The 23700-nt window shown below is 37.0% G+C and overlaps 1 protein-coding gene across 9 annotated transcripts in view; it reads left to right on the top strand.

The window, feature by feature from the left end:
• TDRD3 (tudor domain containing 3) overlaps nucleotides 1-23700 on the top strand; it is a 185190-nt gene that overhangs the window by 122286 nt on the left and 39204 nt on the right. The window lies entirely within an intron of this gene.

Here is a 23700-nt window from a genome sequence, read left to right as displayed (position 1 = left end):
TTCTAGAGCAGGTGAATACAAGTGATTCTACCACTAAGCTCACTAGTCTGGCATTTACTATTTGTGTGTCTTGGGCAAGTTAGATAACTATTGTTAAACTTTAATTTCTTCATCAGGAAATGTGGAAATAGTAACAGCATTTATGAAGACTTTAGAGTTATTGTAAATATTAAATTAGATAATGCATCATAGTGTTTGGAAAATAAGTTTCTGTATACATTGCAGTTCATGCCATCATTATCATCATGATTAGCAACAGCAGAGGCAGTAACATCCTCTACTCATCACCTGTCACCTCCACTCCCACTGCTGTACTTCTCTAGAACTATTCACTGTTCTTTGTGGAACTTTATTATCCCATCCTCTATATTGCCATCAGTGACTTTCACACAAATTTTATCCTACTACCTGCTTGCTTAAAATGTTCCATTGACTCATTGGTGGGATCATATTCAGACTATAGTACATACACTGTTTTTATGGTGTTCCATTACTCTATTTTCTTTGGATTTTGAGAGAGTTAGTATTTATCTTGGTTAACAGGACTACATAATTTCAAGTTCTTATAATATTTGTATGTAAATAATATATTTAGATGTTAGCAGTTATAAAGATAATATTAATGGTTGTTGGGTAGTTCACATCAAGTTGTAGATTTTTGTTGGTAGAAGGCATGTTTTTGTTTTATTTTCTTACAATGATATTTCAAGTCACTACTGTTTGGTATTTGTTTCTACTGTTTGGCTTGTAGATGTATAGCTTGAATTTGGAAGACTGAAAAATAAGGACCACATGAAGGAAATGTGATATTATGGTAATAGCTAACTGGAAAGGTAATGGAAACTAAGTCCAGAAGAAAGAGAGAAAATAAACATGCACTTGTTAGACTGTGTGTTCTTGTAAATGCTTTCCTTAAGAAAAGGATTACTCTGATCTGTCACAGAATTAGAAAGAAAAGAGAAAGGATCACCCATGTATTGGTTATTGTGTATGTTTACATCTAATTATATCAAATAGCATTACTCTGCATTGATTGAAATCGATGGTAGAATGCCAGCGTGGAAGCCACAGATAAATAGTTTCCATGTGAATGAAGTCATAAGCTGTCAGCAGAAACAGAAGGAATGGAAGGTATCTGCCTACTACCTCTCACTTTCTCTGTCTTCCCCTTCCTATGACTTCCCTGGCCCTTGACTTTTTCTTCTTACAAGGCCGAGTTCTTCCTGTTACGTTCTTTTTTAAGTACAGATTTACCCCAACCTTTAAATAGCACTTTAAGCTTATCTTGAATTAATTATTTTCAATTCTATTTGGGCACAACTTGTCATCCTTAATAGTGAAGCGTCTATGACTATACGTACGTACCTCTTATTGTCAGATTAATGAACAAGTATGCATTAAATACTGAAATTAAGAGTGTTTAGAAACTCCTTAAGCAACTTGACAGTGCCTCACCATTTGTTACTGCATTATGCAAGAGCTGATTAGAAATTAAAACAACAGCTAAAACAAAAACCCTGGTCTTTCAATACGGTTAAGTTTAAAATGCTCTGGTTTGTGTTCTTGTAACACTGTGGTCCCTGGATTTATAAGTATTCTGACAGCATGGCACTTGAAATTTCCCTTTTGTCAGGGTGGTGAGGCCAGGTGGTTGAAGATGGTAGGCACAATAATAGGTGGGAAGTGAAAATGAGCTTCTGTGCTGCCTCCTTTGAGACAGCCATGTGATAAGATACCCAGGCTTCTTGGAGAGGCTTCTTTCAGTCAGCAGTCCTTGTCTGTACATTTTCCAACCAAGCATTGAACCCATGGGTGTATGAATCGTCAGATGATTCTGAGTGATGGCTGTTCAGCCACTGCTAGACTGTGCATCCTAACCACGGACAGTCTCATATCACAGAGTAGAGGCAAGCTGTCCCCACTGTGCTTTTTCTTAATTCCTAGCTCACAAAATCTGTGAGCATAATAAAGTGAAAGTTTTTTTATGCCACTAAGTTTGAGTGACAGTTTGTTAAATAATGCTAGCACTAGAAAATCTCTGAAAATTGGCCTCATCTAGAATTGTTATTTACGAAAACTCGTGAGTGGAAAAAACTTATTCTGCCATTGATGTGTTACTTTGTAAGTCAATATAGTATTTCAGCTTTATAAATACATTTAAAAGGTAGTTAATAATTTTAGAATTGCCCAGATATGTGTGACTTCTAGGGTACATTTTGTAGGAACCTTAAATTATTGCAAATGTATTGCATACATTGATGTTTTCTTAGACTAATAAGTAATATGCCCAGCAGTAAGTGACAAACATCTCCAAAGTTTGCTAAGGACCAAATGCAAAGGTTTAACTTTTCAGAATTAGTCTCTGTAAAATATCATTAAAAGAGGCAGTACAGGTTCTGTGAGTTCAGAATTATTGAGTTCAAAACTATTTTGGTCATAGTTTTATTAGAATATTATTAGGGACCCTCTTAAGTTCAGATGATCGAAATATACTTGCTCTGAATTTTTGAATTTTCTGTGTAGATGTTGTATCTGATATTTCTGAACATTAGTGACTTGAAGTAGTTTCTCTCTGTTACAAAAAATGTATATCAAGTCTTTACTATTTTAACTTAATTCTTTTTATTTTATAGCATATGATACATAATTATTAATAATTTTTTGGTACTCAAATCTGTAAAAGATGAATCTAGCTTTCCTTAAAATACTAGAACATGAGAGCCTCTTTCATTTTTGCCATTCTTTTATTTTCTTTCTTTTTAGTTTCCATTAATTTAAACATTTATTAACCACAAAATAAAATGAGTTCATTTATTGAGCATCTGTATGCCAGGGTGCTTTGCATACTATTAATTCATTTAATCATCATGCAAATGCAAAATATATATTGTTATTTCCATTAGAAAGATAAGGAAATAGGCTTCATACAGGGATGGGAACCTGCAGCCTTCTGATTTCAAGATTATTCTTTTTTAAGCACCAAAGGAGGCAAGAAAACCTTCATTTTTCTCTGCTGCATGCCTTTTTTCAATCCAAAAATTTGGATTCAGTCAAAAGGCTGCACTTAAGGTCCAAAAGTCCACATGTGGCCCCTTGGCCACAAGTTCAAGCTTTGAACATTAATATTTGAATTAAAGCAAAAATAACATGAAGGTATTATTTGTAAATTGTTTTTGACCCACAAGTCTAGTGCCTCACATGTAAATGCTCGTTTATCAACAGAGGAGCTTACTTGATTTTACTGAGGTCTACAGCTGTACACTTGAACAGAAGGCATTAATGACAGTGAGTAGTGTGGGAATGACAGTAAGAAAGTGTCTGCTTAAACAATTCCTGTGTTATTTAATATCCAAGATACGCTACAAACATGAAAATAACCTAGAGAAGAATTTTCTAAGGAAGAGAAGTATGAATGGCAGTGTTTTACATGCCTGTTAGGGTTGGTTGAATGGAGGGAAATAAGGAATAGTTCTTTGTATTTTAGGATTTTAGAACATTTGGAATTAAGAGTTCTGATGACTTGGGTAAGATATAAGAGCTACAGGGAACACGATAAGTCTCCACAAAGCAATGTCACCCTACGTCATGTCCTCTCTTCTGCTTTAAATCTCTCTAATAGGAGAAGAAATTATAGCTATAGAGAAGTAACACATGTTTTTCTCTTGAGCCTGTTAAGAAAACACAGAGGGCTGGGCGTGGTGGCTCATGCCTAGAAATCCTAGCACTCTGCGAGACCAAGGCAGGTGGATCGCTTGAGTTCAGGAGTTCAAGATTGGCCTGAGCAAAAGCAAGACCCTCATCTCTACAAAATAGAAAAAGTTAGCCAGGCATTGTGGTGAGCGCCTGTAGTCCCAGCTACTGAGGCAAGAGGATAGCTTGAGCCCAGGAGTTTGAGGTTGCTGTGAGCTATGATGCCCTAGCATTCTACCCAGGGTGACTAAGTGAGACTTGGTCTCAAAAAAATGAAAAAACAAGAAAAAAACAGTGAAAAGAAAACACAGAAAATAAAGATACTGCCATGGTTGTATGAGTGACAATAATTACCAATAAGCTTTGTTTTAAAAAATTGATTTTCTTCATAAAAGCAATGCATGAAGTGAGTGACAATCCTGAAAATCCTGAAGAATAGTCACTTATTTGTTTCCCAGTATTAATATGGGACTTATCATGTGGCAGGTACTATGTTAGAAGAAATAGATTAGTAAACAAAGCACAGGTCAAAGATCTGAAAGTCTAGAACAGTGGTTCTCAACCTGTCTCAACAGTGGTTCTGCAACCCCTTTGTGACAATGAAAATACATCCTTCATATTGGATATTTATATAACGATTCATAACAGTAGCAAAATTAGTTATGAAGTAGCAACGAAAATAATTTTATGGTTGGGGGTCACCACAACATGTGGAACTATATTAAAGGATCATGGCATTAGGAAGGTTGAGAACCACTGGTCTAGAAGGAGGAGAGATTTGTGTAGTGCTATTCCCTGCTGCTGCTTTGCAGGCTCCGGTGGCACATAGGAAGGATGCCTGACTTAGTTTTGATGAGGTTTGGGGAAGAAGGACCTTCTTTTCTTTTGTGAAATAGAAGATGAAATCCAAGGTGAAGCCAGAGGGAAGATGCCTGGGACATGTTTAGGCACTGTTCAAGTGTGGATATATGCATGATCATAATAAATTGAAAATACTCAGAATCTAAGACTTACGACTAAAAAAAAAAAAAAGAGTGACCATTAGTACCTGAAGGAGAAGAGGTAAAACAAAGCTGTTTTTGAGAGCAACTGTTAGTAACTGATGGAGAAAAGGTACTACTGGCTAGAAAAGCCCGCTGAAGAGAATGTCTTTAGAGGTGGAAGAGAAATTAAAATTCATCCAATTGAGGTAGCATATTTTTGGTATGAAATTTGTGATACAATCATCTTTCTGGTTTGTTTATAGAGTTAATTATTTAGTATCTTAAATCCCCTTTAAAAAATGGAGGGATAAAGCAACTTTTAAAAATTGGAGAACAAATCATTATTGTTATAAGTGAACAAACCATGAGAAATCTGAGAAGCAGTACAACCCCAAAAATACAACTGCAGGGATAGATGTTCCTGTCTAGCCACGCTCAAAATGGATGCAGAATCCACGCTGGTCCTTAAAAAAAAAAAAAACAACAACCAAAAAAGTGACAAATTTGAATATGATAAATATGTTTATTTTGAGCTTAGTCTTCAGTTTAATGTGTCATGGCTGTGAACGAATTTAATAAGAATAGGAAAACAACTGTATATAAATACCAAACTATAATTTTAAAAAATGTTATGTCAGATAAAAATTAATATTATTCTTGTCACTAGTTTTTCTCTGAGAATTTTGTATATTAGCATAATGGACATCAATTTGGAGTCATTGGAATACATTAAAATATTCTTCCCCTTTGAAATGAATAGTTAATGGCAATTATGTTTTTACTTAGAAATTACCTTCATGAAGTAGATGTCTAGCCCAGGACCTTTGTATGTCTTGTTCCTCTTTCTTGGACTGTTCTTTCCTAATTTCATTCTCCTCTATAAGGCTCAACTAAAGCACTGCTCCTTCAGAGAAGTCCCTCTCCTACATTGGTGTAAACCTCACTGCTCCATGACAGTATATTTCCTTCATAGATGTTATTACAGTTGGTCTTACATACTGCTAAAGTAACTGGGATATTGTTGACACCATCATTAATTGGGTGCTCAGCAACTATAATGAGCAACTGAGTGAGTGAAAGAGGTAAGTAGCATTATTCCAATTTAATAAAGTCTCACAGCTACTCAGTGGTAGGGCTGGAATTTAATGCCAGGGGTCAGTTTCATCCTAAAGATCATATATGGACCCATGCATGAGAAAGCAATTTTATATATTTTTAAATTTAATCTTCACCACAATCTTGTGATAATAATTATTGTTTGTACTTTACAGATGAGAGAACTGGGGTTCTTTGTGACTTTGTCAAAGATGTATTATTAGGAAGTGATACATCCTAATCGTTCTCTGGAGGAAATCAGAGATGGCTTTTTATAAGCTTATTTTTTCGGTTTGTTATGCAGTCTTTTTCTGTAATCATGTGAACTCAGTAAATCTACTCCAATGTGCTTTGATGCAAACCCCTGTTATAGAAGTTAAAATAGAAGAGTACATTTTCAATTTCATTCTTGTACCTTTAGATAAGCTTGTGTGATGGTGGTAAATACGTAGCAGTTTTGAAGTTGGGGCTTATTGTATTCCCAGTGTTTTTAGTAATTCTTTCTTTCAGGTAGCATTCACCAAAGGTCTCCTGTTTGCCTGACTCTATAGTAGCTATGCGTTAGAGATAACAATGCTGAGTAAGATTCAAACCTCACCCTCAACTTGGTTATGGTATCTTAATATTTAAAAGTGACCTCTTTTCACAAAACACATGTGATAATGAAATGAATGAGATATCCATGTATGTTTATTCATGACTTGGAAAGATGCCCAAGATATTGTTAATTTTAAAAATAGGCCAGGTGACCGTAAATCTGGGGAGATAAGACTCCAGGCATCTCTGGCTGGTGGGATCTGCCTATAATCATCCCTTTGAGGATACAGGGAGTCAGCGAGAGACTTCTGGACTCCAAGAGGAGGACAAAAACAGTGGAAAACTGGCAAGTGGTTGCGTGTGTTCCATCAGTCTAATCCCACCAGCAGCTGTAAGTACAGCAGCAGTGAGACTGCAAACTGGAAAGGCCTTACCTGTGAACTGTTTTGGTGTTTTTGGACTTGGCACTCAGTTGAACTGCCTTGGGTAGTGCTTGAGCAGGAGTGCAGAGAACTTTGGGTGTTGTCCAGGGCCCCAGACTGAGCCGCTGAGCCAGATGGAGCTAATAGTGTTTGGCTCTAGGCTGCAGGGAGCCATTGTGAGAGAACTGCCCTGGCAAGCTCTGCCCTCAGGGTCACAGAGCAAGGATCGGGCTGGAGCTAGTAACCTAGTGACTGAGCAGCCTAAAGGTGGGGACTGAGCTGCCTTATAGCCTTAACTCTCAGGGGCAGAGTGAGACCACTTTTGGCACACTGGGTAAGTGGATAGCCACTTCAGCAGTGAGCCCAGAGACAAGTACTTTCCTGGGAAACCTTCTGCTTAGCCATGTTTAGAAGTTTAAAGTGCCTTTTAAGAGGGCTGAAGAGAGATTTAGGGTCTCCACCTTGTGGGGTTTGAGAAATCAGCAGAGGCCTCCAGTTGTATCAGCATTGTGATTAACATCTCATACCCCAGAAGACCACCTGTTGCCCGGACAATATCCAACAAGATATATATACTGCTTTGTTTTTGTTATTGTTAGTTTGTTTGTTTTTTGTTTATTTTGTTGTTGTTTTGTTCTTTAATTTCAACCTTTTCCGTACAGATTTTCTTCTTTACTTTTTTTCTTTCCTTTTCTTCTCCATTTTTCTAGTTTAAGTACAATTTTCCATTGCTCCTTTTTCAGTAATTAGAACTTCATTTTTGCTAGTGTTTCTATCCCTATTACTTTGTTTTCACCCAATTTTATCCCATAAAGTTTTCTTTTGCTTCTTTTGGTTTGATTTATACCACTTTTGTCTTTCCTGCCTACTTCGTGGAGGTGGGGTACTGGGTCCAATTAGGTTAGCAAAGAGCTGCTGACCTCAAGGGAACCACCCAACCGGGCACCCCTAGAAGCTGGGGTTTCTTTAAGGTTATATCAAAGTACCCTACTGTACACCTGTATTACCTCTCTCTGTGCCTCTCTTCATTTTGTCAATATTCCCTTTTACCCACCCCCCTCTCCTTTCTGTATTTTGTTTTCTTTCTTTCTTTCTTTTTCTTTCTTTTATCTCTTCTTGCTTTTCAACCTTTTCATCCTTTTGGTCCTGTACCAAAAAAACTCGTTGAAACCATAGTCCACAGTCATGGGAACTTAAAGAGCAAGAGGAAGTAAAAGGAAAATTAGGGCAAGGAAACACATAAAAGAAATCACTCATGAGGAAGAAATCAGCAGAAAACTCCTGGCAACATGAAGAACCAGACAAGAGCAACCCCTCCAAGGGACCATGAGGTAGCTACTGCAGAGGATTCCACCTATAAAAAATATGTTAGGAATGACAGAAAGGGAATTTAGAATACACATGATGAAAACAATGAAGGAAATGATGGAAACAATGAAGGAAATGGCTAATAAAGTGGAAAATAACCAAAAGGAAATCCAAAAACAGAATCAAATAAGAGATGAACGATATCAAGAATATAGAAAGGATATAGCGGAGCTGAAGGAACTGAAGCAGTCAATTAGGGAACTTAAAGATGCAATGGAAAGTATCAGCAACAGGTTAGACCATGTAGAAGAAAGAATTTCGGAGGTAGAGGACAAAGTTCTTGAGATAACTCAGATATTTAAAGAGGCAGAAAAAAAGAGAGAGAAAGCAGAAGGTTCACTGCCAGAATTATGGGACTTTATAAAGCATTCCAACATATGAGTTATAGGAATCCCAGAAGGGGAAGAAGAATGCCCCCAGAGGAATGGAAGCCATACTAGAGAATATTATAAAGGAAAATTTCCCAAATATCACCAAAGATTCTGACACACTGCTTTCAGAGGGATATCAGACCCCAGGTCCCCTCAACTCTAACTGAGCTTCTCCAAGACACATTGTGATGAACCTGTCCAAAGTCAAGACAAAAGAAAAGATTCTGCAAGCTGCCAGGAAAAAACGCCAGTTGACCTACAGGGGCATATCCATCAGAGTGACTGTAGACTTCTCTAATGAAACTTTCCAAGCAAGAAGACAGTGGTCATCTACCTTTAATCAACTTAAACAGAACAATTTCCAGCCCAGAATTGTATACTCTAAGCTAAGCTTTAAAATTGACAGAGAAATCAAATCATTTACGGATATACAAACACTGAGGAAATTCGCCACAACAAGACCAGCTCTACAGGAAATACTTCACCTGTTCTACATACTGACCATCACAGCGGATCAGCAGCAAAGTAAGAACTCAGAAATTAAAGGACAGGACCTAACTTCCACACTGATGCAAAAGATAAAACTAAGCAAAGGACTCTCACAAAATAAGATGAATAGAATACTACCACACTTATCAATTATCTCAATAAATGTTAATGGCTTGAATTCCCCACTGAAGAGATGTAGATTGACTGACTGGATTAAAAAACACAAGCCATCCATTTGCTGCCTGCAAGAAACACACCTGGCTTCAAAAGACAAATTAAACTCCAAGTCAAGGGTTGGAAGACAATTTTTCAGGCAAATGGAATTCAGAAGAAAAGAGGAGTTGCAATGTTATTTTCAGATACATGTGGATTTAAAGCAACTAAAGTCAAAGAAGACAAAGATGGTCACTTTATATTGGTCAAGGGAAAAATACAACAAGAAGACGTTTCAATTATAAATATTTATGCACCAAATTTAAATGCTCCCAGATTCTTGAAACAAACCCTACTCAGTCTAAGCAATATGATATCTGATAATACCATAATAACGGGGGACTTTAACACTCCTCTTCCAGAGCTAGACAGAGCCTCTAAACAGAAATTAAAGATATAAGAGATTTAAATGAGACCCTAGAACAACTGTGTTTGATAGACGCGTATAGAACACTCCAACCCAAAGATAAACAATATACATTCTTCTCATCACCCCATGGAACATTCTCCAAAATTGATCATGTCTTAGGACACAAAACAATCCTCAACAGAATCAAAAGAATTGAAATTTTACCTTGTATCTTCTCAGACCATAATTTACTAAAGGTGGAACTCAACTCTAACAAAAACGTTCAACCCCACACAAAGGCATGGAAATTAAAGAACCTTTTGTTGAATAACAGATGGGTGCAGGAAGAAATAAAACAGGAAATCATTGACTTCCTTGAGCATAACAACAATGAAGACACAAGCTACCAAAAAGTGTGGGGTACTGCAAAATCAGTTTTGAGAGAAAAATATCGCTTTAGATGCCTACATTCAAAAAACAGAGAGCGCATCAGCAAACTGACAAGCCACCTTATGGAATTGGAAAAAGAAGAACAATCTAAGCCTAAACCCAGTAGAAGAAAAGAAATCTCCAAAATCAAATCAGAGATCAATGAAATTGAAAATAAAAGAATCATTCAGAAAATTAATGAAACAAGGGGTTGGTTTTTTGAAAGAATAAATAAAATAGATAAACCTTTGGCCAGACTAACTAGATATAGAAAAGTAAAATCTATGGTAACCTCAATCAGAAATAATAAAGGGGAAATAACTGATCCCACAGAGATACAAGGGATCATCTTTGAATACTACCCCAAACTCTATGCCAAGAAATGTGACAATGTGAAGGAAATGGATCAATATTTAGAATCACACCCTCTCCCTAGACTTAGCCAGAAAGAAATAGAGCTCCTGAACAGACCAATTTTAAGCACTGAGATTAAAGAAACAATAAAAAATCTTCCAACCAAAAAGTGCCCTGGTCCAGATGGCTTCACACCAGAATTCTATCAAACCTTCAAGTAACAGCTTATTCTTGTACTGCAGAAATTATTTAAAATAATTAAGGAGGAAGGAATCTTCCCCAACATGTTGTATGAAGCAAACATCACCCTGATACCAAAACCAGGACAAGACCCAACCAAAATGGAGAATTTCAGACCAGTTAAACTCACGAATATAGATGCAAAAATTCTCAACAAAATCTTAGCCAATAGATTACAGCTTATCATCAAAAAAGTCATACATCGTGATCAAGTAGGTTTCATCCCAGGGATGCAAGGCTGGTTTAACATACCCAAGTCCATAAATGTTATGCACCGTATTAACAGAGGCAAAATAAAGATCATGTGATCCTCTCAATAGATGCAGAAAAAGCTTTTGATAAAATCCAGCATCCTTTTGTAATTAGAACACTGAAGAGTATAGACATAGGTGGCACATTTCTGAAACTGATTGAAGCTATCAATGACAAACCAACAGCTAATATATTGCTGAATGAAGTAAAACTGAAAGCTTTTCCTCTTAGAACTGGAACCAGACAAGGTTGTCCTCTGTCGCTTTTACTATTCAACATAGTGCCGGAAGTTCTAGCCAATACAATTAGGCAAGACAAGGAAATAAAGGAAATCCAAATGGGAGCAGAGGAGGTCAAACACTCCCTCTTTGCTGACGACATGATCTTATACTTAGAGAACCCCAAAGACTCAACCACAAGACTCCTAGAAGTCATCAAAAAATACAGTAATGTTTCAGGATGTAAAATCAATGTCCACAAGTCAGTAGCCTTTGTATACTTCAATAACAGTGAAGATGAGAAGCTAATTAAGGACTCAACTCCCTTCACCATAGTTTCAAAGAAAATGAAATACCTAGGAACATACCTAACAAAGGAGGTGAAGGACCTCTATAAAGAAAATTATGAAATCCTCAGAAAGGAAATAGCAGAGGATATTAACAAATGGAAGAACATACCATGCTCATGGCTGGGAAGAATCAACATTGTTAAGATGTCTATACTTCCCAAAGCAATCTGCCTATTTAATGACATTCCTATTAAAATACCAACGTGGTACTTTCAAGATTTGGAAAAATTGATTCTGCGTTTTGTATGGAATCAGGAAAAACCCCGTATAGCTATGGCAGTACTTAGTAATAAAAATAAAGCTGAGGGCATCAGCATACCAGATTTTAGACTGGTACTACAAAGCCATAGTGGTCAACACAGCATGGTTCTGGCACAAAAATAGGCATAGAGACTTGGAATCGAATAGAAAACCAGGAAATGAAACTAACATCTTACAATGACCTAATTTTTGATAGACCAAACAAGAACATACCTTGGCGGAAAGACTCCCTATTCAGTAAATGGTGTTGGGAGAATTGGATATCCACATGTAAAAGACTGAAACTGTACCCACACTTTTCTCCACTCACAAAAATTGATTCAAGATGGATAAAGGACTTAAATTTAAGGCATGAAACAATAAAAATCCTCAAAGAAAGCATAGGAAAAATATTGGAAGATATTGGCCTGGGAAAAGACTTCATGAAGAAGATGCCATGGCAATTGTAACAACAACAAAAATGAACAAATGGGAGTTCATTAAACTGAAAAGCTTCTGTACAGCTAAGGAGACAACAACCAAAGCAAAGAGACAATCTACACAATGGGAAAGGATATTTACATATTTTGAATCAGACAAAAGCTTAATAACTAGGATCTATAGAGAACTCAATCCACATGAAAAACGCCAACAATCCCATGTATCAATGGGCAAGAGACATGAATAGAACCTTCTCCAAAGAAGACAGACGAATGGCTAACAAACATATGAAAAAAATTTCATCATCCCTATCTATTAGAGAAATGCAAATCAAAACCACCCTAAGATACCATCTAACCCTAGCGAGAATGGCCCGCATCACAAAATCTCAAAACTGCAGATTCTGGTGTGGATGTGGAGAGAAAGGGACACTTTTACACTGCTAGTGGGACTGCAATCTGGTACAACCCTTTTGAAAGGAAGTATGGAGAAACCTCAAAGCACTCAAGCTAGACCTCCCATTTGATCCTGCAATCCCATTACTGGGCATCTACCCAGAAGGAAAAATATCCTTTTATCATAAGGACACTTGTACTAGACTGTTTCTTGCAACTCAGTTTACAATTGCCAAAATGTGGAAACAGCCTAAATGCCCACCAACCCAGGAATGGATTAACAAGCTGTGGTATATGTACACCATGGAATACTATTCAGCCATTTAAAAAAATGGAGACTTTACATTCTTTTTTTTTTTTTTTTTTTGTAGAGACAGAGTCTCACTTTATGGCCCTCGGTAGAGTGCCGTGGCCTCACACAGCTCACAGCAACCTCCAACTCCTGGGCTTAAGCAATTCTCTTGCCTCAGCCTCCCGAGCAGCTGGGACTACAGGCGCCTGCCACAACGCCCAGCTATTTTTTGGGTGCAGTTTGGCCGGGGCCAGGTTTGAACCCGCCACCCTCGGTATATGGGGCCCGCGCCTTACTGACTGAGCCACAGGGGCCGCCCCTGAGACTTTACATTCTTCGTATTAACCTGGATGGAAGTGGAAGACGTTATTCTTTTTTTTTTTTTTTTTTTTTTTATTGTTGGGGATTCATTGAGGGTACAATAACCCAGGTTACACTGATGGAAGACATTATCTTAGTAAAGCATCACAAGAATGGAGAAGCATGAATCCTATGTATTCAATTTTGATATGAGGACAATTAATGACAATTACGGTCATGGTGGGGGTGGGGAAAGGGGAGAGCAGAGAGAAAGAAGGAGGGAGGGGTGAGGAAAGGAAGAGCAGAGAGAGGAAAGGAGGAAGGGGGTTGGGGCCTTAGTGTGTGCCACACCTTTTGGGGGCAAGGCAGGATTGCAAGAGGGATTTTACCTAACAAATGCAATCAGTGTAACCTGGCTTCTTGTACCCACAATCAATCCCCAACAATAAAAAAAAAAAAGAAAGAAAATATATAGGCCAGGTGCAGGCTGTAATCCCAACACTTTGGGAGGCCAAGGTGGGAGGATTGCTTGAGTCAGGAGATGAAGGTTGCAATGAATTATGATCTATACGATCACTATACTCCGGCCTGGATGACAAAGTGAGACCCTATCTCTAATAAAAAACAATTAAAAAATCCATTGCAGCCCGTAGATATAGCATGAGTTTCCCTTTTTCGTTAAAGAAATGTGCATATGTATGTCTGCATGAAATACGTAATAAAGAATAACCTCTAAAACTGTTGGTAGTGACTATATTTGGAAGCGAGATTGGATAGGCAAAGGGTGTAACTTTCATTCTAAACATTCTTTTAATGATAGAATTATGTGTGATATTTAAACTTCTTAAATATTTCTTAGTACTTTTTTTTTTTGAGACACAATCTCAGTATGTTGCTCTCTGTGGAGTGCGATGCTGTCACAGCTCACAGCAACCTCAAACTCTTGCACTTAAGTGATTCTCTTGCCTCAGCCTCCCAAGTAGCTGGGACTACAGGCGCCCAGGACAAGGCCTGGCTATTTTTTGTTGCCATTGTCATTGTTTAGCTGGCTCGGGCTGGGTTCAAACCTGCTAGCCTTTGTGGATGTGGCTGGTGCCATAACCATTGTGCTATGGGCAGCGAGCCTCTTAGTACTTTTAATATAGAAACATTTTAGGCTGGGTATGGTGGCTCACGCCTATAATCCTAGCACTTTGGGAGGCTGAGGCAAGTGAATTACTTAAACTCCAGAGTTGGAAACCAGCCTGAGCAAAAAACAAGAACCCGTTTCTACTAAAAATAGAAAAACAAACAACAACAACAATAAAACTAGCCAGGCATGTAGTCCCAGCTACTTGGGAGGCTGAGGCAAGAGGATCTCTTAAGACCAAGAGTTTGAGGTTGCTGTGAGCTGTGATGCCATGGCGTTCTACTCAGGTTGACAGAATGAGACTCTTTAAAATAATTTTTTTTAAAGGCTGTAGAGAAAATTTTTATTTAGAGAATGTTTATAGCACATTCTAAGTGTAAAACAAAATTAGAGTATGATTTTGATTTTCTGGTATATCTAAATTTTCTCTATAGTTTGGCTTCTATAACATGAAAATAAAGAAGTTTCTATTAAGGCATTCTTCCTGCTATGCTTTCAATAAAAATCAAACAAAAAACTAAAGCAAGGTAAGGGTACTAACTGAAAGTGGAGGTTGGTATTAATGGGGATGTGTAAATAAAGAAGCACCTTGTTCAATTATTGGTTTTTCCCCTGATGTCACTAATGAAGTTCATTTGCATAAGTATAATACTAGTAGTCATATTAATGGCAGCTAAAATTTAATAAAGTGCTTATTGAAGCCATGCACTATTCTAAGTACTTTGTACATAATTAACTTGGTTTTTCCTCTGAGGTATGCTCTGTTATCCCCCTATCTTAAAAATGAGGCTTAGAAAACATAACTATTTTGTTTAAGAATACAGAACTAGTAAGTGGCAGATCTATGATGTAAACCTATGTAATCTCTCTATAGAGGTTGTACCCGATACACTATGCTATTTTTTTTTTTTCAGATTAATATGAAGATACAAACAATTAGATTACAGTGTTTGCGTTTGTTAGGTAAGGTCCCTGTTTTGTAGTTGTGTCCTGCACCCAGGAGGGGTACCACATACCCTTACTTGGTGCCCATTAGGTGGAAGCACACCCACACACTATGCAATTCTAAAGCACTAGTTTGTGAGCTTCTAAATACTGGTCCAATTTTCAAAAGGGTTTTAGTTTTTCCACACTAATGGAAAGAGATTATTAGTTTTAGGTTAGGATTCTGGCAGTCCTTGTATCCAGATTTATTTTTCAGCCTATCAGGGATGATGAAAGAGCTTTTGTGATTTTTGCATCTTACCAGAAATGAACAGATGCTGGTGATAAAATTGTAACTAACATTGTTGCTTATATCTGATTTTTTTTCCTCTGAGCAAGCAGCTTGGCATAGTGGAAAAATCATGAACTTTAGGTTCAGTTAGATTTCAGTTTAATTCTGGCTTCAACGTTTTTTAGTGCAAGCGTTTATAGTTGAGGAACATTATTTTGTTTCTTCACTTGTAGAATAAGGATGATAATATTGCCCTTTCAGGGTGGTTGTGAGGAGTACACAATAAAATAATGTAATCAAAAGTCATTTAATATACAGTCAGGCACATAGTATGATTTTTTTTTTTCCACATAGTATGATCTTAATATCAGGGTACGTGTCTTAAAAAAAAAATGAGGATTGTCTAGGGAAGCATATTCTACCTATAATTGCTACTAGATAATATTCTGTAAAAAAGTATTAATATATTAAGATGCCTGATTAATTCAGCACATTCTTATATAGACTTGTGACTGTTAATAAGTTTATTCTTATTGATTCTGCATTTCTTCTTTTTTTTTTTTTTGTAGAGACAGAGTCTCACTGTACCGCCCTCGGGTAGAGTGCCGTGGCGTCACACGGCTCACAGCAACCTCTAACTCTTGGGCTTACGCGATTCTCTTGCCTCAGCCTCCCGAGCAGCTGGGACCACAGGCGCCCGCCACAATGCCTGGCTATTTTTCTGTTGCAGTTTGGCTGAGGCTGGGTCCGAACCCACCACCCTCGGCATATGGGGCCAGCGCCGTGCTCACTGAGCCACAGGCGCTGCCTGATTCTGCATTTCAAATCATAGTGTTATAAAACAATAATCTTGTAAATATACATTTTGAAACTCATGATCTGGTATTATAGGAACATTTTATTTTAAGTCATAGTAAACACATGCAGCATTCTTCGATTAGTTTTTTCATAGGATGTTTTATCACTTTGATCTTTTAGATGATTTTGTAGTTTTGTCTATTTTTTGATAAATTTTTCTTAAAATTTTGCTGATCTTATTTCCTGCTATTCAATATTAAATGCTACTAGTTTCTGTTAATGCTTTTTTCCCCATCTTTTCCTTGGGGGTCATTTTAAAATGAGGGTAATGCATTTTACACTGTTGCTTGTGCAGAAATATATCTCGGTATATTTATTATTAGAGTGCTTATAATAGATCTGGTCTGTAGGGATAATTGTTACCTTGTGTAGCTTGGAATCATGATGCCTTCTCAAAAACGGTGGCAAAGAACAGTCAGATTCTGGCTGGAGAACTGAGGAGCTGTCTTTCCAATTGATTATTTAAAATTGTCTTTCTCATAATTTAGTAATCGTGTATTATCTATTATTCTGTAGGTTAGCTCAGTGTCAAAATATTTGTTTTATATATGACTTGATTACCTAACCACCTAAGATAAAAGGTATTAGGTTTAAGGAAATCAGAGAATGAAGGAACATTTAAGAACCCTCCTTTCTTGGCTATTATTTCATTTTGGAATAAAATGGAGGTGTATGAAAACTATCTTCTTGTAAAAGTACAATTTCTACTTTATACCTCTATGAGTCTGTTTAATTTATTCTTAAGGGATTTCTTATTTTTAAAAATAATTTCCTTTAGAGACTTTATTCTCACTATATTATCTCAGCATAATAATGGAAATGAAATATGTTCGTTATTAGTAAAATTTACTTGTTCTGTTCTGTTGTGTAATGTACATCATTAGTTCAGTAATTGAAAATAGTATTTAAAAGGCTAAATGGAATGATTTTTTTCTCTTTATTATCAGGTAGTTTCCTAAGCTTGTTTGTTAAAAATAATAAGCTGTACAATAATTTTTCTTTTCTAGAACATTACTTTTTTTTTTGTAATATGATCTTTTTTATTTATTAAGTCTTTTGTACATAGATCATAAATACATTTATGCCCATTTCAGTGAGTTGATTATTTGTACAAATTGGAGTGCTTACATCATACTAATCAGCATAGCTTTCATCTCATTTACCCAATTATAGCATTAGGACATTTGTGATCTACACATGATAGAACCAACTTGTACTTGCAATGTGCTCCATAGGTGTGGTCCCCCTACTGTCCCCTACTATCCCTCCCATCCCCTCCCCAGCCCTCACCCTCCCCTTTCCTCCTTCATCATAGCCTAAAGTTGTGTTTCATTTTTTTTATTTTTTATTTTTTATTTTTTATTTTTGGCCGGGGCTGGGTTCGAACCCGCCACCTCAGACATATGGGACTGGCGCCCTACTCCTTGAGCCACAGGCGCCGCCCCGTGTTTCATTTTTCATATGCAAGTGTGAGTTATTATAAATTGGTTTCACAGTAGTACTGAGTACATTGGATACTTTTTTTTTCCAATCCTGAGATACTTTGCTAAGAAGAATATTTTCCAGCTCCATCCATGTAAACATAAAGGAGGTAAAGTCTCCATTTTTTTTTACTGCTGCATAATATTCCATGGTATACATATACCACAATTTATTAATCCATTCATGGGTCGATGGGCACTTGGCTTCTTCCATGACTTGGCAATTATAAATTGAGCTGTAATGAACAATCTGGTGCAAATATCTTTATTGCCAAATGATTTTTGGTCCTTTGGGTATACACCTAGAAGAGGAATTGCAGGATCAAACCGCAGGTCTACATTTAGATCCCTGAGTATTCTCTATACTTCCTTCCAAAAGGAACGTACTAGCTTGTATTCCCACCAGCAGGGCCGAAGTGTTCCCTTTTCTCCACATCCATGCCAACATCGGTTGTTTTGGGATTTTGTGATGTGGGCTACTCTTACTGGAGTTAGATGATATCTCAGAGTAGTTTTGGTTTGCGTTTCTCTGATGATTAAAGATGATAAGCATTTTTTCATGTGTCAGTAGGCCATGCACCTGTCTTCTTCAGAGAAGCTTCTGTTCATGTCTCTTGTCCACAATGAAATGGGATCACTTGTTTTTTGCTTAGTCATAAGTTTGAGTTCTCTGTGGATTCTGGTTATTAGATCTTTGTCAGTAGTATAACTTGCAAAAACCCTCTCCCATTCTGAGGGCTGTCTATTTGCTTTACTTTAGTGTGTTCTTGGCAGTACAGAAGCTTTTTAATTTGATCAGATCCCAGTAATGTATTTTTGATGTTGCTTCAGTTGCCTGGGGTGTCTTCCTCATGAAGTATTCTCCCAGGCCAATTTTCTCAAGCGTTTCCCCTGCACTCTCTCTAAGAATATTTAGTTTCATGTCTTAAGTTGAAGTCCTTTAACCAGTGAGAGTCAATTTTTGTTAGAGGAGAAAGGTGTGGGTCCAGTTTCAGTCTTCTACAAGTTGCTAGCCAATTCATCCAGCACCATTTACTGAATAGGAAATCTTTCTCTCAATTTATATTTTTAATAGGCTTATCGGAAATCAAATGATGGTAAGTGTCTGGGTTCACCTCTTGGTCTTCAATTCTGTTCCATACATCTACCTCTCTATTTTTGTGCCAGTACCATGCTGTTTTGATCACTATCGATTTATAATATAGTCTGAAGTCTGGGAGCGTGATTCCTCCCAATTTGTTTTTATTTCTGAGTAATGTCCTGGCTATTCAAGGCTTTTTCTGTTTCCATATAAAATGAAGTACTAATTTTTCCTGGTCTTTAAAATTCGAGAGAGGTACTTTAATAGGGATCGCATTAAATCTGTAAATTGCTTTAGGTAGTATAGACATTTTAACAATGTTGATTCTTCCCAGCCATGAGCATGGTATATTTTTCCATTTTTTTTTATTGTTGGGGATTCATTGAGGGTACAATAAGCCAGGTTACACTGATTGCAATTGTTAGGTAAAGTCCCTCTTACAATCATGTCTTGCCCCCATAAAATGTGACACACACCAAGCCCCACCCCCCTCTTATTTTTCCATTTGTTAACATCTTCAGCTATTTCTTTTCTCAGAGTTTCATAGTTCTCTTTATAGAGATCTTTCACGTCCTTAGTTAGATACACTCCCAGATATTTAATCTTCTTTGGCACTATTGTAAAGGGAATAGAATCTTTGATTGTTTTTTCCCCTTGACTATTGGTGTATATAAAGGCTACAGATTTATGAGTGTTAATTTTGTATCCTGAGACGTTACTGTATTCCTTGATCGCTTCTAGGAGTTTTGTAGTTGATTCCCTGGGGTTTTCCAGATATATAATCATATCATCTCCGAAGAGTGACAATTTGATCTCCTCTGGTCCTATTTGGATCCCCTTGATTGCCTTCTCTTGCTTGATTGCAGTGGCTACGACTTCCATTACAATGTTAAAAAGCAGTGGAGACAGTGGGCATCCTTGCCTGATTCCTGATCTGAGTGGAAATGATTTCAATTTTATTCTATTCACTATGATATTGGCTGTGGGTTTGCTGTAGATGGCCTCTATCAGTTTAAGAAATGTTCCTTCTATACCTATTTTCTTAAGTGTTCTGATGAAGAAAGGATGCTGGGGGCAGCGCCTGTGGCTCAAAGGAGTAGGGCACTGGACCCATATGCTGGAGGTGGCGGGTTCAAACCCAGCCCCAGCCATAAAAAAAAAAAAACTGCAAAAAAAAAAAAGAAAAGAAAAGAAAGGATGCTGGATATTGTCAAAAGCTTTCTCTGCATCAGTTGAGAGAATCATATGATCTTTGTTTTTTAATTTGTTTAAGTGATGTATTATATTTATGGATTTATGTATATTGAACCATCCTTGGGACCCTGGGATGAAACCCACCTGGTCATGGTGTATAATTTGTTTGATGAGTTGTTGGAGTCTGTTTGCTAGGATCTTATTGAATATTTTTCCATCAATATTCATTAGAGATATTGATCTATAATTTTCTTTTCTTGTTGGGTATCAGGGTGATATTTGCTTCATAGAATGAGTTGGGAAGCATTCCTTCTTTTTCTATGTTTTTGAAAAGATTAAGTGATATAGGTACTAGTTCCTCTTTAAAAGTTTGGTAGAATTCTGATGTGAAGCCATTTGGTCCCAGGCTTTTCTTTTTGGGGAGAGTTCTTATAGTTGATGCTACTTCAGAGCTTGTTATAGGCTTGCTCAAAATTTCTACTTCTTTCTGGCTAAGTCTGGGAGGGTGACATGTATTGATCTATTTCCTTCAGATTTTCATACTTCTGAGAGTAGAGTTTTATATAGTATTCATTAAGGATTTGCTGAATTTCTGAGGAGTCTGGTGTTATTTGGCCTTTATCATTTCAGATTGATGAAATTAGGGATTTTACTCTTCTACTTCTGGTTAGGTTAGCCAACGATTTATCTATTTTATTGACCTTTTCAAAAAACCAACTCTTTGGTTGATCTGTTGTATGATTCTTTGGTTTTCAATTTCATTAAGTTCTGCTCTAATTTTAGTTATTTCTTTTCTTCTGCTGGGTTTAGGGTTGGAAAGTTCTTCCTTTTCCAGTTGCTACAGATGACCCACATTAAGTTATTGACTTCCTCTCTTTCCGTTCTCTTGAGGAAGGCTTGCAATGCTATAAATTTTCCTCTTAGGACTGCCTTTGCTGTATCCCAGAGGTTCTGATAGTTCATTTCTTCATTATTGTTTTGCGGCACAGAGGCAGGGAGGGAGCAGGGGACTGACCAGGCTGGGGGCGGGGTACTCTGTCAGACAGGCTGGGAGTCGGGGGCGCTGCTCATGAGCCTCCTCCCTCAGTCTCTGCAGGTGTTAGGGATCTGGTTTATCTGGTTGGGGGAAGGGTAGACTGAAAGTTCAGAATGGCAGGGAAAATGTAAGTTCAATTTTTCTGCCTGGTAAGAGAATGTTCAGAGTCATTGCAGGGTCCCTCTGGAGGAAGTAGTCCCCACTTCTTACTGCTCTCATCCATGGGTTGAGACAAGAGATCCTTAGTTCACTACTTGCCTGTAGAAATCCCACAGGAGCAAACGAAGAGCAAAAGGAAAAGGAAAAAAAGAATCCGCAGCTTTCTTGGGGGAGGGGTCGGGCATTTTTCCTTTTGGTTGAGTTTTGTACCTGGAGATTGTTGTCTTGGAATTGCAGCTTGCCTCAGCAATGGTGACCTGCAGTTATCTCTCTTCTCTCTTGGCTGGGCTTCCTGTCTTCAGTTGAATTGGATACCCTCTGGACATTATCCTTCTCCCTGCACAGGAGCCTATGTCGGAGGCTGCATCCAGTCAGCCATCTTGCCCCTCCCCTCTAGAGCATTACTTTTGATATAAGAAAGCTGGTGCATCAGACTGGTTGAGTACATAAAAGAAGGTCTTAGATGTTAGTAAGAACAGTAATAGAAAAATCCAGAAATTCTTTAAGTAGATTGGATCTAGAAATAAATGAATAAATTTAAGTAAAAATCATTATTTTTCTATTAATATAACTCTTCAGTATAGTTCCATAGACTTGGTACCCTTAATCCTAAATTGTAGATTACAGAATTTTTCATTTTTTCCTTGGGAAAATTGAAGTCAAATTCTCTCACACATATGCTAAGCCTGGTTGAACTTTCATTCGGTTTACATGGTTATTTGGCCTCCATCTGTAGTTTAGGATGCTTACTCATGATGACCTAATTTTTTTGTACCTGACTATTACATATAAATTGGTGCCCTAACTGAAATAATTTAAGAAAAATTGATCCCTAAGTAGATAGGAAAAGCAAATATTTATTCAAACCTAGATGACAACAAATAAAATACCTTCATGTTTTATTTATTTTGGAAGCTGAAAAATTTCTTTAATGTACTATACAAGGGACCTTGCATCTCTGTTAAATGAGTCTCATAATACCTGGTGGTGACATTGTTTATTGTCTGGGAATAGGGACTATTGATAATGTGTATAAAGTGTGAGTGTGGGCTACCTATAAGTAGCAGATAATCAATAAGAGGCAGCTGCTGCTTTTATTCTCTAATAATGTGTGGAAGAAATGCTAATACATGCCTTTTGCTGAAAGTGCTTGTTTGTGTCCTGATTATGGCTGTTATTATTCTTCCCTGAATCTTTACTCCTGGACAATAAACAATGCCAACAGAAACTAAAGGTGGTCGTTTTTCTTTTCTTTAAAGAAAAATTTAATATTGACTCCAGTTGTTAAGACATATGTATTACGTTTATAGGGCAGATCTTGGGAAAAAGGTGATTTTTAAAAAGATGTCTCTTTAAATGGTCTTGGCTAATGTTTGAAATTTTATGCATTTGGAAAATATTTATTTTTGTTACAGTGAGTGGTTTGACTGGATATCAAATTCTACTTTGAAAATAATCTTCCCTTTTGAAGTATTTAAAGCCTGTTAAATAGGCTTCTAGCATTGGTTCTCCATTGGTTCTGTTGGATGGATTTTTGTTTCGTTTTGTTTTTTGATTTTGTTTTTGTTTGCCATTTTGAGTCTTGATCTCTAGTCTGTGACCTATTTTGTCACTCAGGAACCTTTAAAGTTCACTCATTATTCCTGTTGTTTTAAACAATTTACCTGGTATCTTTTTGCATTTGGAAATGCATAGGATATTTTTGGTAGTCAAAGTGACTCGGAGGTGCCAGGGGAGTATACTTTTGGCATTCAGTGTCTAGAGGTCAATAAGATTAATTTTCTTACAATGCAGGGAATCCAGTCTCATCTAAAATGTCAATATTCCTTTCTTTGGAAATGCTGTGACTCTGGGGAAATAAAAGAATAATTATGACCTGCATGTTGGTATATGACAAAAGAAGCAAGACATGTACACCAAAGACCGATAAATATATTTGGTATCATAATGTTATAGATACACTGTGTCAAATAATAAGGGAAGAAGATGTAAATGATATGGTACAAATTTAAACAAAATAAACATCACTGTATACAATATAGCCTTTAAAATTATGTATAAATACATATTTACCATGTTACTGTTTTTGGTTCCAGTTGGACCATTGAGTCAAGTTGAACTAATATGCATGTTTCTGACACCATTTCTTGTATTTCCATTGCTGACCCTTTATTCTGTGTTTCCAAGTAGTACCTGCTTTTAATTACCATGACAAATCAAAAAAAATTATTGGTCCTTTTCTATAGTAGGATATCTATTTGTAATACAAACATTTAACAACTCCAGATCAGGAAAGATTTGAGAAACATTTTTACTATGGCTAGAAGGTGATTGATAGTAATAACTATACAATACTAAATTAGAGTAGGATTCAGAAAGGAGAGGTGGCAAGGGTTATACTTCTGCAATTTCATAGCAGTTTCTGTGTTAGCAATTTATAATTCTGTTTCCTTAATGTTTGGGGAATGAATTGCTAGAATAGCATACATAGATAGCTATATTACAAACATGCAAATAT

Source organism: Nycticebus coucang, chromosome 15 (assembly GCF_027406575.1).
Source record: "Nycticebus coucang isolate mNycCou1 chromosome 15, mNycCou1.pri, whole genome shotgun sequence".
Taxonomy (NCBI): Eukaryota; Metazoa; Chordata; class Mammalia; order Primates; family Lorisidae; genus Nycticebus; species Nycticebus coucang.
This window is presented reverse-complemented; position numbering and strand designations above follow the sequence as displayed.